Genomic DNA, 16,308 nt, shown 5'->3' on the forward strand with positions numbered 1-16,308 from the left:
GGAGGACGCTTGATATTCACCCTCTTTATAAAGAGGCCAAGGCTTGCCTTTTTTTCCTCTCGTGCTCAATCGAATCCTTCCCTTGCCTCAAGCTCCAACACCCAAGGCTTAGGTCATGCGCTTCGGACCTTCAACCATGTCCAGAGCCAACCTCCAAGGTCAGTGGATGCCTTCCTCTGTTACAGATGAGGACATCAAGATGCTGAGAGAAGCCAAGTATCTGACCGGCGAAATCTGGCACAGGCTACCTACTCAAGGGAAGGTCATTCCCACTCCCCAACCTGGTGAGAGTGTGGTATTCATCTCTTAATTCCTCCGAGGGCTAGGCCTTGCTCTGGATCCCTTCGTTAGGGGGCTCATGTTCTATTATGGTCTAGACTTCCATGATCTGGCCCCGGATTCCCTCCTTCATATCACGTCGTTCATCATTGTGTGCGAGGCCTTCCTCCGCATTACCCTACACTTTGGCTTGTGGCTCAAGACCTTACATGTATAGCCAAAGATGATCGAGGGGCGACACGCAGAGTGCGGAGGTGCTATAATAAGCAGGAACACTGATGTTCCATGGCCAGAGGGTTCCTTTCCGGAGGTGTCCAGTTTATGGCAGCGGGAGTGGTTCTATATCACCGCTCCCCGAAGTACCAAGTGGGTAGCCGCCCCTGCCTTTCGCGCGGGCCCTCACCACAACTGACGCCATGGGTTACCAAGGGGCTGAACTGGGGGCCAGCAAATGACGTGCCGATATTGCAGAGTCGCATCAGAGATCTCCTCGAGAGAGACGTCAACCTGGTCACGGTGATGCAGGTCATGCTAGTTCGCCAGGTCCCGCCTTGCAAATGTAGACCTCTCCGTATGTGGGAGTTCAACCCGGAGGGACCGCGAATCATTCAGCACTTCCTCGGCATAACGCTCGAGGAGATGTACAAGTTGTTCTTCGGACCATAAATAAAGTGTCCGGACACCACCGAGGATGCGGGTCTGAGTTGTAATCGCCCGGATACCCAAGTAAGTAACCCCGCAGCCGAACACACTGTTTCTCTTATTTATCATAATCATTATTCTGAAAAGTCGCTCTTTGACCAAGGTTGGGTAACAAAGGCGAAGATGATCAGGTGTCCGGCCCCCCTTCCCGAAGGTGCATCAAACCCAATACTGGCCAGGATGCTCGAGCCGGCGCCTTATCCGGTGCCCTCAGGGGAACATGAAGGGGGGTATAAAGAGGCTAAAAGCAGACCTCACTTATTATCCATCCAAACCAGGGGAATTAGCGCCTCCGCGGAGGAGGGTACCCAGGGAGAAGGATCTGAAATTCCCTCTCCCCAAGGAAAGAAGAGGACTACCTTTGAAGACCCGAAAACAATGGTTTCCAAACGGGGGAAAAGATCTTCGCCAGAGGGTCCTGCCTTGGAGGGCACTCTTGCCGCACAGCACCCGCAAGGGGATCAGCCCTCTACCGAGCTGTAAGTAATCGAAAAGTACTTAGTAACGAAAATATCCTACCTTACTTCTGATGACAATAACCTAAGCTTATATCTTGTTGTTCGGATCATAGCCCTTCTCGACAGAGTTTGTCTTCGCGGGATCTTCTTCCGAAGATGATGGAGAGCGAAACACCTCCCCCTGCCACCCTCCCTCATGAGGCGGCCGACCTTGAAGTGTCATCGCAGAGGGTTTCTCCTGATCCGCCAAGGCCAGAGGGTAATCCTTGGCCACCCGGAGTCCTCAGTATTCGGCTCCTGAAGAGAGCGATAGAAAGAGTCCGGAACCGTACAGCATGCGGTCGGACGCACTGAAGGATCTTCTGGAGAAAGCGGCCATCTCAGAAGTGCATCATACACTAATGGGTACGGTAATTGAAAGGATTTCATCCGCTGAGAGCGGATTGCATGAAGCTTTTATGAGTCTGCTGAAAGGCTTTGAGGTACGTGAAATAGTGTATGTTTTTGACAGTACCGCACACGTTAGGTGTGTCCTATGCAGATAGTAGCCCCTGAGATTCTGGTTGCCATCGAAAATGGCGGAAAACAGAGGATCATAGTCCCAGGTAATAACCAGACCGCCTTTATGTGCAGGTGGCTGAAGCTCCGGTGGCCAACCGGACTGATGGGTTTGCCGAGCTAAAGCGGCAACTTGATGCGGCAGATGCCGACATCGTGCTTGTCAACAAGCGGCTTGACGAGGCATAGGGTAAGTATTTCTCCGGTGATCAACACATAGTAAGAGGAGCAGGATGTCAGTATCTTTAATATGTTGTGACTGCAAATGGAGCTGCCACCGTGGAGTCCCTTCGGGCGGAGCTTGCCCGAGCCAAGGAACAAGTAAGGAAGAGCGATGCGGCCGCCCTAAAGGCGGCCGAAGAGCTGAGGGCCGAACAGGCCGCGCATCGCCAGAGCAAGGAAAGGATAGCCAAGATGGTTGTTGAGTTGAAGGATGCCGCTGACCATTACCGGCTTCTTGAAAAAGAAAGCCGGGCGAAGGCGACGGACCTGGAGAAGGCCATGGTAGCAGCCAAGGAAGCCCGCTCCAAAATCAGAGCGGCGAAGGAGGAGCTGCGTCAAGCTGCGGATATCGTGGCTGGGAAGCCCTTCTTGTTACGGACTAAGTTCGGAGATCCGAAGTATGCTCCTCTTGATCAACTATGGAGTTCTGCAGACGCCTACGTGGATTTGGCAGCAAGTGCTACTGATGCAGCAGAGTACTTCAAGGATAAAAAAGATCATGAAGTGGAAAAGCTGTTCTGGTCGCAATTCCATGCTCCAGTGCGTCCGCTGCTGCTGAATGAGCGAATGGCCGAGTGGGCCGAGCTCCATAGGTTATCCGGGCTTGCCATGAGGTCTATTGTGGATCATCTATGCCCGGGAGGGCCAAGGCCGAATAGCTACTTTAGTTTAGTGCAACAACTCCTTGGTGCTGTGCCGCACATCGATGCTATGAAGAGGTCGGCGTGCATAGACGGTGCACGGATGGCATTTGCCCATGTCAAAACATACTGGGCAGAGATGGAGGCCACCACTATTGCAACACAGGGTTCGGCCGTGGGCCGAGTGGCTGCCGAGCACTACTTTGAAGAGGTCCTTGAAGGCGCTCGTTCGATAGAGGCTCAGTGCCCGAAGAGTATTATGTTCTAGTGACATGTATTCCCATTGTAAAAACAATGTTTTATTGAATTACAAAGGCTGTGTTTATACTTTTGCCTGAAAGTATTATGATGCCTCATGTGTGGCCGTTTATGTATATATGTATATAACCGGAAAGTTTGCAGTCGTCGACTTCCGCCCCCATGCATATAATGCGGGGGTGTTCGCAAAAAACGCGTATTCACACTTGATCCAAGGTCTTGGTCCATGAAGGAGGTGGTAGCGCAGCGAACAAGGCAATCAGACTATATTGCTTTAACACTTTCACTTAGCCATAGGAGTTTGACGGTGGGGCTACTATATAGCCCCTGGTACTTCTGCGCTCGTCCGAATATGGGGCACGTACGTACATGACCGGGAAACGGCCCTTTGTTAATGCGGAGGAATCCCGAAGATTCCGCTGAGTCATTGAGTGGTTGACCAGTCTCGTGCTACATCATGACAATCAGTTTTCGGCTTTCTCTACTAAGGTGCTCACCCGGATGAACCAGGGCACAATCGCAGTAGTTCTCCCAGTGCTACCTTAGCCGATATAGCGGAACGTAAGGTAACAAAACATGGGAGCCGGGAAAACCAAACATTGGACCAAAGACATGATTCGGAGCTGATGCATATAAGGCCAAACTCACGACGCCGAACACTTCCTAAGGTATTCAATCTTTATAACATATACTGGGCGGAATAATGCCCCTTAATAATAAACCCCGAGTGTCCAGGTACGTGCAATATCCTGACGTGGCCACATGCCAATAACGTCAGTATCCTTCTCGGTTGTATTGAGTATACGGAGGATGTGAGCAACAAGAGACAGTAAAAAAGGTTTGCGTAGGGTCTTAATCTAAAAAGAAACCTTTGAGCGGGTCCCTGCTGCCGTCTGCGCCTGTGTCTCTGTTGTGCTGTGTCCTGGACGGGAGTAGCACGATTGTCATCTATAAAAGAGAAGAACCTAGGTGAAAGTTTCTGTGCCAGAAAATTGGTTACCATCAATAAACCATTAGAATTTAAGATAATCAAATTTGAGCTGGACTAGCCCTGATTACACGCGGGAAGCCCCTGGTACCGTCTATGAGGGTTTGACCATCAAACCAATCTCATGTGTATGTGGTGATGCACCAGACTCGTCTAACCGTGTCCGTGGTCTTGACAACCTGTCATTTTTTCTGGTTGGAGAGGCCGTCTAGTGTTCGGCTGTTAAAGCTGCCGCACATTCTTCCGCGCGTAGAGAACACTCAGTGTTTCCACTAACTTTGATGGTGCCCCGTGGACCGGGCATCTTGAGCTTGAGAGAAGTGTAATGCGGTATTGCATTAAAATGAGTGAAAGCTTCTCTTCTGAGTAGTGCTTGATAGCCACTTCGGAATGGAGCGATGTAGAAAGTTAACCTTTCGCTTCGGAAGTTGTAGGGAGAGCTGAATACAACCTCTAGTAATAGAGAGCCCGTACAGCGGTCCTCTGGGCCTGGTATTACTCCCTTGAAGGTAGTATTACTGTGGCGTATTTGTGTCGGGTCTATCCCCATTTTGCGGACTGTGTCCTGGTATATCAGATTTAGACTACTGCCGCCATCCATAAGGACTCGTGTGAGATGGTATCCATGTATTATTGGGTCTAACACCAAGGCAGCCAACCCTTCGTGCTGGATGCTTGTTGCGTGATCCCTGCGATCAAAAGTGATCGGGTAGGCCAACCAGGGGTTGGACCTAGGGGTGACGGGCTCTATGGCTACTATCTCTCAGAGAGTGCATGTTTGCTTCTCCTCTTCGTCACATGGATCATGTTTACTATTTTAACCTCTGGTGGGAATTTTTTCTGTCCTCCAGTGCTTTGCTGGCGAGGTTCACCCTCATCTTCGCTTGGTGTCTCCCCCCATTGTGTTCGGCGTTTAGCTTACCGACTTGCTTGAAGACCCAGCATTCTCTGTGGGTGTGGTTTGCAGGTTTATCAGGGGTGCCATGAATCTGTCATAGTTTGTCAAGAATCCTGTTTAGGCCAGACGGGCCCTCTCTGCTGCCTTTGAAAGGCTTTTTCCGCTGACCAGGTCGAGAGCCCCTGAATCCGGCGTTTACCGCCGTATTATCTGGGCTATCTTCCTTATTTCAACGCTTGTTTTTATTGCGTCGTGGTTTTCCATTGCCATCCATGACTTCGTATGTGCTTGGGTCGCTGGTGCTACTGCGGGCTAACCAGCTATCTTCGCCCACGCAAAAGCGGGTCATGAGGCTTGTCAGGGCTGCCATTGTTCTCAGTTTTTCTTGGCCGAGGTGTCTGGCGAGCCATTCGTCTTCGACACTGTGTTTGAAAGCTGCTAAGGCTTCGGCGTCCGGACAGTCGACGATTTGGTTCTTTTTAGTGAGAAACCTGTTCCAAAGCTTTCGGGCTGACTCTCTGGGCTGTTGAATTATATGACTTAAATCGTCTGCATCCGGCAGTCGGACATAGGTCCCTTGAAAATTAGCCCAAAAAGCATCCTCGAGCTCCTCCCAACTTCCAATTTAGTTTTCGGAGAGGATTGTTAGCCAGTGTCGAGCTGGTCCTTTAAGCTTGAGGGGCAAGTATTTGATGGCATGGAGATTGTCTCCGCGAGCCATATGGATATGGAGGATAAAGTCCTCAATCTAGACCCCAGGGTCTATGGTCCCGTCGTATGCCTCTATGTTCACTGGTTTGAATCCTTCTGGGAATTCGTGATCCAGCACCTCATCGGTGAAACATAGGGGGTGTGCGGCACCCCTGTATTTGGATGTGCCATGGCGTTCGGACGGTTGTAGTATTCGGTTTTGATTTTGTCCCGGAGCGCGCTTCCTAGAGCCATAGATGGATCTAGTCGTACCGGATTTTTGGCGCAAGTCCTCACGTAGATCGTGTGTTGACTTATGTGAGACCTTGTTAGCCGCTCTATCGCGGTCACAAGGTGGTTCATCTGGCCGGTTAGCCATTTCATTTTTTAGCTGTGTGGGCTCTAAGGCCTCATCGTTGAATTCAGGTAGTAGCTTCCACTATACTTTTCTGCGTTGTCGAGCACTTTGTTCCACCCGCTGTTGAGCGTATTTTGTGCGGCCTTAAGCCTTTGCTTCTGCTTCTTCAGACTCCTCGCTGTGGCAATAAGCCTTCTGCGGAGGTTCTCTTACTCCAAGTGCGTTTCCGGGGTGATGTGTGCATCTTCGTCCGGACTGTTTTCCTCCCCAGAGGGGGCTTGATGAGGTTTATCCTTGGTGTCGTCGTGTTCGGACGTTGGATCCGTATTATGTTCGCCGCTTGCAGCTTCATTGTGCTCTGCCACCGGGGTGTGGTCGTCGTTTCCTTTGGAGTCGACGGGAGTATTATTTTCTCTTGCGCTATTATCGTTGTTTTTGCTATGGCGGGACTTAGAGCGGCGCTGCTAACGTCGGCGCTTTGGTTGCTTCTTGGAGGGGTCATCTTCCGCTGTCTCATCGCCATTGCCTTCTTTGGGGGTATCCACCATGTATATATCATATGATGAGGTGGCAGTCCAGCATCCTGTGGGCGGTGGTTCCTGTTTGTCTCCTACATCGTCGTCCATACTGTCGATATCTTCGGAGTCGAAGTCGAGCATGTCGGTTAAATTGTCGACAGTGGCTACTATGTGGGTGGTGGGTGGGCAGCGAATTTCTTCGTCGTCCGCATCCCAATCTAGCCGGACATAGTTCGACCAAGGTTCTCCTGACAAGGAGAGAGACCTTAATGAATTTAGCACATCGCCGAAAGGCGAGTGCTGAAAGATATCCACGGAGGTGAACTCCATGATCGGCGCCCAGTCGGATTCGACGGGCACGGATGTAAGTGGCTTGGAGTCCGTGGCCGGAGATGAATCCAGTGGTTCGGCGACACGACTCTCGTAAGGGGTGAAGTCAGTATCCGACTCTATCTCCACTGAGAGTGCGACCTCCATGGCGGGGTCTATGCCTCCGCTCTCGGATGGCGCGATTTGCTCCGGATTGATGGCCGGAGTAGTTGCAGATGCGATCTCCCGAATATTGTCCGGCGGCAGAGTTACGTCATGCTCGTCGTGACTGTGCGGCGCACCTGACCTGGGCTCGAATCCGTCGAAGATCAAGTCTCCGCGGATGTCGACAGTGTAGTTTAAGTTTCCGAACCTGACCTGATGGCCAGGGGCGTAGCTCTCGATCTGCTCTAGATGGCCAAGCGAATTGGCCCGTAGTGCGAAGCCGCCGAATTCGAAGATCTGTCCGGGGAGGAAAACCTCGCCTTCGACTGCATCGTTACCGATGATCTAAGGGGCCATCGAGCCATATGGCGACGTCACAGTGGAACTTTCAATGAAAGCACCAATGTCGGTGTCAAAACCGGTGGATCTCGGGTAGGGGGTCCCGAACTATGCGTCAAAGGCGGATGGTAACAGGAGGCAGGGGACATGATGTTTACCCAGGTTCGGGCCCTCTTGATGGAGGTAATACCCTACGTCCTGCTTGATTGTTCTTGATGATATGAGTATTACAAGAGTTGATCTACCACGAGATCGTAGAGGCTAAACCCTAGAAGCTAGCCTATGGTATGATTGTATGTTCTTCAACGGACTAAACCCTCCGGCTTATATAGACACCGGAGGGGGCTAGGGTTACACAGAGTCGGTTACAAGGGAGGAGATCTACATATCTGTATTGCCAAGCTTGCCTTCAACGCCAAGGAAAGTCCCATCCGGACATGGGACGAAGTCTTCAATCTTGTATCTTCATAGTCCAACAGTCCGGCCAAAGGATATAGTCCGGCTATCCGGAGACCCCCTAATCCAGGACTCCCTCAGCCATGTAATTGCTTTACTTTATCACTAAGCGGTAGCGATAGTCGTGGAGGCAATAGTTGGCGTGACGACAATGATGCTTCGATGGAGATCAAGGTGTCAAGACGGTGACGATGGTGACCATGACGGTGCTTTGGAGATGGAGATCACAGCAACAAGATTATGATGGCCATATCATAACACTAATATTGATTGCATGTGATGTTTATCTTTTATGCATCTTATTTTTCTTAGATCGACGGTAGCATTATAAGATGACCTCTCACGAAATTTCAAGGTTTAAGTGTTCTCCCTGAGTATGCACCATTTCAAAAGTTCTTCGTGCCGAGACACCACGTGATGATCGGGTGTGATAAGCTCTACGTTCACATCAACGGGTGCAAGCCAGTTTTGCACACGCATAATACTCGGGTTAAACTTGACGAGCCTAGCATATGCAGAAATGGCCTCGGGACTCCAAGACTGAAAGGTCGAGCGTGAATCATATAGTAGATATGATCAACATAGTGATGTTCACCATTGAAAACTACTCCATCTCACGTGATGATCGGACATGGTTTAGTTGATATGGATCACGTCATCACTTAGATGATTAGAGGGATGTCTGTCTAAGTGGGAGTTCTTAAGTAATATGATTAATTGAACTTTAATTTATCATGAACTTAGTACCTAATAGTATTTTGCATGTCTATGTTGTTGTAGATAGATTGCCCGTGCTGTTGTTTCGTTGAATTTTAATGCGTTCCTAGAGAAAGCAAAGTTGAAAGATGATGGTAGCAATTACCCGGGCTGGGTCTGTAACTTGAGGATTATCCTCATTGCTGTACAGAAGAATTATGTCCTGGAAGCACTGCTAGGTGCCGAACCCGCTGCAGGAGGAACTCCAGCTGTTATGAACGTCTGGTAGAGAAAAGCTGATGACTACTCGATAGTTCAGTGTGCCATGCTTTACAACTTAGAACAGGGACTTCAATGACGTTTTGAACATCATGGAGCATATGAGATGTTCCAGGAGTTGAAGTTAATATTTCAAGCAAATGGCCGGATTGAGAGATACGAAGTCTCCAATAAATTCTACAGCTGCAAGATGGAGGAGAATAGTTCTGTCAGTGAACATATACTCAGAATGTCTGGGTACCACAACCACTTGACTCAACTGGGATTTAATCTTCCTGATGATAGTGTCATTGACAGAGTTCTTCAATCACTGCCACCAAGCTACAAGAGATTTGTGATGAACTATAATATGCAAGGGATGGATAAGACGATTCCTGAGCTCTTTGCAATGCTAAAAGCTGCGGAAGTAGAAATCAAGAAAGAGCATCAAGTGTTGATGGTCAACAAGACCACCAGTTTCAAGAAAAAGGTTAAAGGGAAGAAGGGGAACTTCAAGAAGAACGACAAGCAAGTTGCTGCTCAAGTGAAGAAGCCCAAGTCTGGACCTAAGCCTGAGACTGAGTGCTTCTACTGCAAAGGGACTGGTCACTCGAAGCGAAACTACCCCAAGTATTTGGCGGATAATAAGGATGGCAAGGTGAACAAAGGTATATCTGATATACATGTTATTGATGTGTACCTTGCTAATGCTCACGGTAGCGCATGGGTATTTGATACTGGTTCAGTTGCTAACATTTGTAACTCAAAACAGGGACTACAGATTAAGCGAAGATTATCTAAGGACGTGGTGACGATCCGTGTGGGAAATGGTTCCAAAGTCGATGTGATCGCGGTCGGCACACTACCTCTACATCTACCATCGGAATTAGTTTTAGACCTGAATAATTGTTATTTGGTGCCAGCGTTGAGCATGAACATTATATCTGGATCTTGTTTGATGCAAGACGGTTATTCATTTAAATCTAAGAATAATGGTTGTTCTATTTATATGAGTGATATCTTTTATGGTCATGCACCCTTGAAGAGTGGTCTATTCTTGACGAATCTTGATAGTAGTGATACACATATTCATAATATTGAAGCAAAAAGATGCAGAGTTGATAATGATAGTGCAACTTATTTGTGGCACTGCCGTTTAGGTCATATTGGTGTAAAGCGCTTAAAGAAAATCCATTCTGATGGACTTTTGGAATCACTTGATTATGAATCACTTGGTACTTGCGAACCATGCCTCATGGGAAAGATGACTAAAACACCGTTCTCCGGAACTATGGAGCGAGCTACAGATTTGTTGGAAATCATACATACTGATGTATGTGGTCCGATGAATATTGAGGCTCGCGACGGGTATCGTTATTTTCTCACCTTCACATATGATTTGGCAGATATGGGTATATCTACTTGATGAAACATAAGTCTGAAACATTTGAAAATTTCAAAGAATTTCAGAGTGAAGTGGAAAATCATCATAACAAGAAAATAAAGTTTCTACGATCTGATCATGGAGGAGAACATTTGAGTTACGAGTTTGGTCTTCATTTGAAAGAATGCGGAATAATTTTGCAACTCACGCCACCCGGAACACCACAGCGTAATGGTGTGTCTGAACGTCGTAATCGTACTTTACTAGATATGGTGCGATCTATGATGTCTCTTACTGATTTTCCGCTATCTTTTTGGGGTTATGCTTTAGAGACGGTTGCATTCACGTTAAATAGGGCGCCATCTAAATCCGTGGAGACGACACCTTATGAACTGTCGTTTGGCAAGGAACCAAAGTTGTCGTTTCTTAAAGTTTGGGACTGTGATGCTTATGTGAAAAAGCTTCAACCTGATAAGCTCGAACCCAAATCAGAGAAATGTGTCTTCATAGGATACCCAAAGTAGACTGTTGGGTACACCTTCTATCACATATCCGAAGGCAAGGCATTCGTTGCTAAGAATGGATCCATTCTAGAGAAGGAGTTTCTCTCGAAAGAACTGAGTGGGAGGAAAGTAGAACTTGATGAGGTGACTGTACCTGCTCCCTTATTGGAAAGTAGTTCATCACAGAAATCTGTTCCTGTGACTCCTACACCAATTAGTGAGGAAGCTAATGATGAAGATCATGTAACTTCAGATCAAGTTACTACCGAACCTCGTAGGTCAACCAAAGTAAGATCCTCACTAGAGTGGTATGGTAATCCTGTTCTGGAAGTCATGTTACTTGACCATGACGAACCTACGAACAATGAGGAGGCGATGATGAGCCCAGATTTCGCAAAATGGCTTGAGGCCATGAAATCTGAGATGGGATCCATGTATGAGAACAAAGTGTGTACTTTGGTTGACTTGCCCGATGATCGGCAAGCCATCGAGAATAAATGGATCTTCAAGAAGAAGACTGACGCTGATGGTCATGTTACTGTCTACAAAGCTCGACTTATTGCGAAAGGTTTTCTACAAGTTCAAGGAGTTGACTACGATGAGACCTTCTCACCCGTAGCGATGCTTAAGTCTGTCCGAATCATGTTAGCAATTGCCGCATTTTATGATTATGTAATTTGGCAAATGGATGTAAAGATTGCATTCCTGAATGGATTTCTGGAAGAAGAGTTGTATATGATGCAACCTGAAGGTTTTATCGATCCAAAGGGAGCTAACAAAGTGTGCAAGCTCCAACGATCCATCTATTGACTGGTGCAAGCATCTCGGAGTTGGAATAAATGTTTTGATAGTGTGATCAAAGCATATAGTTTTATACAGACTTTTGGAGAAGCCTGTATTTACAAGAAAGTGAGTGGGAGCTTTGTAGCATTTCTAATATTATATGTGGATGGCATATTGTTGATTGGTAATGATATAGAATTTCTGGATAGCATAAAGGGATACTTTAATAAGAGTTTTTCAATGAAAGACCTCGGTGAAGCTACTTATATTTTGGGCATCAAGATCTATAGAGATAGATCAAGACGCTTAATTGGACTTTCACAAAGCACATACCTTGATAAAGTTTTGAAGAAGTTCAAAATGGATCAAGCAAAGAAAGGGTTCTTCCCTGTATTTCAAGGTGTGAAGTTGAGTCAGACTCAATGCCCGACCACTACAGAAGATAGAGAGAAAATGAAAGATGTTCCCTATGCTTCAGCCATAGGCTCTATCATGTATGCAATGCAATGTACCAGACCTGGTGTGTGCCTTTCTATTAGCTTAGCAGGGAAGTACCAAAGTAATCCAGGAGTGGATCATAGGACAGCAGTCAAGAACATCCTGAAATACCTCAAAAGGACTAAGGATATGTTTCTCGTTTATGGAGGTGACAAAGAGCTCGTCGTAAATGGTTACGTCGATGCAAGCTTTGACACTGATCTAGATGACTCTAAGTCACAAACCGGATACATGTTTTTATTGAACGGTGGAGCTGTCAGTTGGTGTAGTTCTAAGCAAAGCGTCGTGGCGGGATCTACGTGTGAAGCGGAGTACATAGCTGCTTTGGAAGCAGCAAATGAAGGAGTCTGGATGAAGGAGTTCATATCTGATCTAGGTGTCATACCTAGTGCATCGAGTCCAATGAAAATCTATTGTGACAATACTGGTGCAATTACCTTGGCAAAGGAATCCAGATTTCACAAAAGAACCAAGCACATCAAGAGATGCTTCAATTCCATCCGCGGTCAAGTCAAGGAAGGAGACATAGAGATTTGCAAGATACATACGGATCTGAATGTTGCAGACCCATTGACTAAGCCTCTCTCACGAGCAAAACATGATCAGCAACAAGACTCCATGGGTGTTAGAATCATTACTGTGTAATCTAGATTATTGACTCTAGTGCAAGTGGGAGACTGAAGGAAATATGCCCTAGAGGCAATAATAAAGTTGTTATTTATACTTCCTTATATCACGATAAATGTTTATTATTCATGCTAGAATTGTATTAACCGGAAACTTAGTACATGTGTGAATATATGGACAAACAGAGTGTCACTAGTTTGCCTCGACTTGACTAGCTCATTGAATCAATGATGGTTATGTTTCCTAACCATATACATGAGTTGTCATTTGATTAACGGGATCACATCACTAGAGAATGATGTGATTGACTTGACCCATCGGTTAGCTTAGCACGATGGTCGTTTAGTTTGTTGCTATTGCTTTCTTCAGGACTTATACATGTTCATATGACTATGAGATTATGCAACTCCCGAGTACCGGAGGAACACTTTGTATGCTACCAAACTTCAAAACGTAACTGGTTGATTATAAAGGTGCTCTACAGGTGTCTACGATGGTTCTTGTTGAGTTGGCTTAGATCAAGATTAGATTTGTCACTCCGATTGTTGGAGAGGTATCTCTATGCCCTCTCGGTAATGCACATCACTATAAGCCTTGCAAGCATTGTGACTAATGAGTTAGTTGCGGGATGATGTATTACGGAACGAGTAAAGAGACTTGCCGGTAACGAGATTGAACTCGGTATTGAGAAACCGACGATCGAATCTCGGGCAAGTAACATATCGATGACAAAGGGAACAACGTATGTTTTTATGCGGTTTGACCGATAAAGATCTTCGTAGAATATGTAGGAACCAATATGAGCATCCATGTTCCGCTATTTTTTATTGACCGGAGACAAGTCTTGGTCATGTCTACATAGTTCTCGAACCCGTAGGGTCTGCATGCTTAAAGTTCGGTGATGATTGGTATTATGAGTTTATGTATTTTGATGTACCGAGCGTAGTTCGGAGTCCTAGATGTGATCACGGACATGACGAGGAGTCTCAAAATGATCTAGACGTAAAGATTGATATATTGGACGGCTATATTCGGAGACCGGAAGTGTTCTGGATGATTTCGGAGAAAACCGGAGTGCCGGAGGGGTTACCGGAACCCCCCGGGGAAGTATTGGGCCTTATTGGGCCTAAGGGGAAAGAGAAAGGGCTGCAGCCCAGGAGGTGGCGCGCCCCCTCCCATGGGGAGTCCGAATTGGACTTGGGGAGGGGGCGCGGCCCCTCTTTCCCTCTCCCTCTTTCCTTTCCCCTTCCCTCTTCCTAGTTGGACTAGGAAAGGATAAATCCTCTTCCTAGTAGGAAGAGGATTCCTCCTCTCCTTGCGGCGCACCAAGGCTGGCCGGCCTCCCCCTTGCTCCTTTATATATGGGGGTAGGGGGGCACCCAAAGACAAAAGTTGATTGTTCCAAGCCGTGTGCGGTGCACCCCTCCACCATAATCCACCTCGATCATATCATAGCGGTGCTTAGGTGAAGCCTTGCGTCGGTAGCAACATCATCACTGTCATCACGCCGTCGTGCTGATGGAAATCTCCCATGAAGCTCTGCTGAATCGGAGTTCTTGGGACGTCATCGAGCTGAACGTGTGCTGAACTCGGAGGTGTCGTGCGTTCGGTACTTGGATCGGTCAGATCATGAAGACATACGACTACATCAACTGTGTTCTCATAACGCTTCCGCTTACGGTCTACGAGGGTATTTGGACGATACTCTCCCCTCTCGTTGCTATGCATCACCATGATCTTGCGTGTGCGTAGGATTTTTTTTGAAATTACTACGTTCCCCAATAGTAGCATCCTAGCCAGGTTTATGCATAGATGTCATATGCACGATTAGAACACAAAGGAGTTGTGGGCGTGGGTATATACATATTGCTTGCCGTCACTAGTTGATTCTTGATGAGGCGGCATTGTTGGATGAAGCGGCCCAGACTGATATTATGCGTACGCTTACGCGAGACTGGTTCTACCGACGTGCTTCGCACACAGGTGGCTAGTGGGTGTCTGTATCTCCAGCTTTAGTTGAATCGAATTCAATGAACAGGGTTCTTTCTAAAGATCAAAAAGCAATCACTATACCGCATTGTGGTTTTTGATGCGTAAGTAAGAACGGTTCTTTCTTAGCCCGTAGCAGCCACGTAAAACTTGCAACAACTAAGTAGAGGACGTCTAACTTGTTTTTGCAGGGCATGTTTGTGATATGGTCAAGACATGATGCTAAATTTTATTGTATGAGATGATCATGTTTTGTAACACAGTTATCGGCAACTGGCAGGAGCCATATGGTAGTCGCTTTATTGTATGAAATGTAGTCGCCATGTAATTGCTTTACTTTATCACTAAGCGGTAGCGATAGTCGTGGAGGCAATAGTTGGCCTGACGGCAACGATGCTTCAATGGAGATCAAGGTATCAAGCCGGTGACGATGGTAACCATGACGGTGCTTTGGAGATGGAGATCACAGGCACAAGATGATGATGGCCATATCATATCACTTATATTGATTGCATGTGATGTTTATGTTTTATGCATCTTATTTTGCTTAGATCGACGGTAGCATTATAAGATGATCTCTCACTAAATTTCAAGGTATAAGTGTTCTCCCTGAGTATGCAACGTTGCGAAAGTTCGTCGTGCTGAGACACCACGTGATGATCGGGTGTGATAAGCTCTATGTTCACATACAACGGGTGCAAGCCAGTTTCGCACACGCGGAATACTCGGGTTAAACTTGACGAGCCTAGCATATGCAGACATGGCCTCGGAACACCGATACCGAAAGGTCGAGCGTGAATGATATAGTAGATATGATCAACATAGTGATGTTCACCATTGAAAACTACTCCATCTCACGTGATGATCGAACATGGTTTAGTTGATATGGATCACGTCATCACTTAGATGATTAGAGGGATGTCTGTCTAAGTGGGAGTTCTTAAGTAATATGATTAATTGAACTTTAATTTATCATGAACTTAGTACCTAATAGTATTTTGCATGTCTATGTTGCTGTAGATAGATGGCCCATGTTGTTGTTCCGTTGAATTTTAATGCGTTCCTAGAGAAAGCAAAGTTGAAAGATGATGGTAGCAATTACACGGGCTGGGTCCGTAACATGAGGATTATCCTCATTGCTGCACACAAGAATTATGTCCTGGAAGCAACGCTAGGTGCCAAACCCGCTGCAAGAGCAACGCCATATGTTATGAACGTCTGGCAGAGCAAAGCTGATGACTACTCGATAGTTCAGTGTGCCATGCTTTACAGCTTAGAACCGGAACTTCTGTGGCATTTTGAACGTCATGGAGCATATGAGATGTTCCAGGAGTTGAAGTTAATATTTCAAGCAAATGCTCGGATTGAGAGATATGAAGTCTCCAATAAGTTCTACAGCTGCAAGATGGAGGAGAATAGTTCTGTCAGTGAACATATACTCAGAATGTCTGGGTACCACAACCACTTGACTCAACTGGGAGTTAATCTTCCTGATGATAGTGTCATTGACAGAGTTCTTCAATCACTGCCACCAAGCTACAAGAGATTTGTGATTCCTGAGCTCTTTGCAATGCTAAAAGCTGCGGAAGTAGAAATCAAGAAAGAGCATCAAGTGTTGATGGTCAACAAGACCACTAGTTTCAAGAAAAAGGGTAGAGGGAAGAAGGGGAACTTCAAGAAGAATGGCAAGCAAGTTGCTGCTCAAGTGAAGAAGCCCAAGTCTGGACCTAA

This window comes from Triticum dicoccoides, chromosome 3A, assembly GCF_002162155.2.
Source record: "Triticum dicoccoides isolate Atlit2015 ecotype Zavitan chromosome 3A, WEW_v2.0, whole genome shotgun sequence".
In the NCBI taxonomy this organism is placed as follows: Eukaryota; Viridiplantae; Streptophyta; class Magnoliopsida; order Poales; family Poaceae; genus Triticum; species Triticum dicoccoides.